Source organism: Tupaia chinensis, unplaced genomic scaffold, assembly GCF_000334495.1.
Source record: "Tupaia chinensis unplaced genomic scaffold, TupChi_1.0 Scaffold148646_1, whole genome shotgun sequence".
In the NCBI taxonomy this organism is placed as follows: domain Eukaryota; kingdom Metazoa; phylum Chordata; class Mammalia; order Scandentia; family Tupaiidae; genus Tupaia; species Tupaia belangeri.
Window position 1 is genome coordinate 207,393 of NW_006208495.1, and position 3,059 is coordinate 210,451.

Consider the following 3,059-nt stretch of genomic DNA (forward strand, 5'->3'; position numbering starts at 1 on the left):
AAAAAAATTTTTTAAACTCCCACCCTAAAAAAAAAAAAAAAAAAAAAAAAAAAAAAAAATCCAAACCCTTCCCATACCAGCCAAACCCTCCTCTCTTTTTATTTATTTATTTATTTATTTATTTTCAGAGAGGTTTTTAGGCAGAGAGAGACAGAGAGACAGAGACAGAAAGTGAGAAATCACCCCCCCGGGGGGCTGGCCACGCCGCAATCCCTTCTCCTCCATTCTCCTCTCGGGATCTTGAGCCTGCAAGCACACGCGCCCGGCGTGAGTTTAAGCTGCCGGGTCCGGGACTCGAACAGTGGTCGACTACGTGGGAGTCCAGTGACATAGCCATTACGCCAACTGCTGGTCCCACTGAACCCTTCTTTCTCATAGCTAAGAATGGCAGCAGAATGCTAGTGGGAGTGCTGGATGATTAGATCCAACACCCATGCTGGTTCTTGTCTGACACTCATGAAAAATTAGAAGTGCAAATAGGGGCTGGCAGGTGGTATGGTGGTTAAGGCACTGGACTCCCACAGGGTCAACTGAGGTTCAAGTCCTGGACCTGGCAGCTTGCTTTCTTTCTCTTTCTCTCTCTTTTTCTCTCTGGTCAATTAAATAACAATAACAATAAATAAAATAATCCTTAAAAAAATAAAGAAATGCAAACAAGTGGAGTGGATTATAAGCAAAGTTTATTAGAGGAGAGACTTACAGTGTGATGGAAAGGGTCTTGAATGGATTGCCAGTGAGGAACTCTAGAGTGAGGTTTATATCATAATATGAATGGAGAACTGGCTTTTTGATAAAGAAATGGGCTTTAGAAAAGAGTTATATGATAGTCTGAGTGATTTATTACACTGTTCTTCCTCAGGTCAGCAGAACATAGGATCTGTACTTCTTTTATCTCTCTTTTTTTTAATCTCTCTTTTTTTTTTTTTTTTTGGAGAGGTTTTCGCTATAGGGCACGTGCGCTCGCCAGACAGACAGAGAGAGACAGAGAGACAGAAAACGAGAAATCACCCTCCAGAGGGGATGGTCACGCCGCAGTCCCTTCTTCTCCATTCTCCTCTTGGGATCTTGGGCATGCACGCACACGCGCCTGGCGTGAGTTTTAAGCCACCGGGTCTGGGATGCGAACCGCAGTCGACTATGTGAGAGTTCAGCGACATAGCCATTACGCTAACTGCTAGCTCCCCAGGATCTGTACTTCTTGTTAAAATTCCTCTGAAGAGGAATCCCTAACTTCCTTTAGGGGATATAGGACAGTGATCATTCTGGCTATTTCTTGCTAAAACTGGGGCTTTGATGGTGTGGCAGGAAAAGATCCTCCACCAGAGGACTGTCTAGAACCCCGTGACAGAAGTCAGTCATCCCAGAGCCAGCAGGTGGCATAGTGGCTAAAGCTCTATACGCCCACATGGCTAACTGCGGTTCGAGTCTCAGACCTGGCAACTTGAAACTCACACTGAGTGCTTGTGGATGCATGCCCAAAATCCCAAGAAGAGAATGAAGAAGTAGGGATTGTGGCATAGGTGTTCTCCGGGGGGGATGATTTCTCACTTTTTCTCTGTCTCTCTGTATCACTGGTGGGCACATACATCCTATAGCAATAACCTCTCTTTAAAAAAAAAGAACATTTGACTATACATCACTTCATTTCTAATTTAAGGCATCTAAAGCTAAAGCAGAGTTATTTAAAGCTTTAGTAAAAGCCCATGGAATGCGTTTACTTTTACAAAGATATAAGCTTAAGTGTACTCGTACTGTATCTTTTCATTTAAAAACTGATAGAGGGACCAGCAGATGGTGTAATGATTGCATCACTGGACTCCTACACAGTCAACTGCGATTTGAATCCCGGCCTCAATGGCTTACAACTCACATTGCTCCCTCAGCTCATGTACCCCAATGGAGGCCCCGACTCGGATGCCAAGGGCTACGTGGAGGGCCTGGACGACGACTAGGAGATCGAGGATGAGGAGGAATAGGACAAAGATGCTTAGGTAGTGGAGGACAAGGAGGACGAGGAGGAGGAAGGTGAAGAGGAGGACATGAGTGGAGAGGAGGAGGAGGATGAAGAAGGTTATAACGACGGGGAGGTAGACGATGAGGAAGATGAAGATCTTGGGGAAGAGGAAAGGGGTCAGAAGCGAAAACGAGAACCCGAAGATGAGGGAGAAGAAGATGGCTAAGTGGAATAACCTATTTTGAAAAATTTCTATTGTGATTTGACTATTTTTACCCCTATCCTCTCCCACCTATCCCCCAAATCCTGCCCCCTGAAACTTTCCCTTTTTTTTCTGATTGTAACATTGCTGTGGGAACAAGAGGGGAAAAGTGTACTGGGGGTTGTAGGGCGGAGGGAGAGTGGGAGGAAGTGGAATAAAATACTATTTTTACTGCCAAAAAAAAAGAAAAAGAAACTGTGTTTGTGCCTGATTCTGTCCCTGAAGTGCAATGTCGATGGCCAAGTACACACCAAGTGGACTCCTTCCTCTCGGAGAGGGTGGCTGGAGGTCTCTTCTATTTCCCGGCATTCCCCGAGGCTCTGAAGTGGTCGGCAGGCCCTGGCTGGCCTCAGTCTGGTTCCTCGAAGCCCAGGAGGGACTGAGCACAGCCATGTCTTTAACCTTTATTTTTTTAATCTTGTTTTATTTCAAGTTCTTATATACATTCAATCATGTCATTTAGTTTGCAAAGTGACTATTCCAACATGTTTACATTTCTCCCCAGTCCAGTCACTTTGGCTCATGTGCTCTCGTGTCTTGGGCCTGCTAGAGGTGTCCAACGCTCAGGTCTGTAAATGGCAACCTAACCTAACAGCGGATTTGGCACTCTTTGAGGAGTGTTCCTGCCCCTAGTCCCCTTTTCCTCTTCACAGATGGTGGTGGGCTTCTCTCTGCAGAGAGGACTCTGGTGTAGCCCTAGAGAGCCGTGAGCCAGAGAGCTGAAAGCAGCAGGCTTATGGCTTGCAAGTAAGATGGATTTGGTACTCATCGCTAAAAGAAAAGAGACAAACCTTTGAAACGTAACCTCTTTCAAAGAAAAAACACAAAACTGCCCTGTTCTGT

The 3,059-nt window shown here is 45.4% G+C and overlaps 1 pseudogene; it reads left to right on the forward strand.

The window, feature by feature from the left end:
* The window catches only part of LOC106734107 (zinc finger protein 639-like), a 35,445-nt pseudogene extending 33,493 nt beyond the window's left edge, over nt 1-1,952 (forward strand).
* Nucleotides 1,953-3,059: the final 1,107 nt, after the last annotated feature.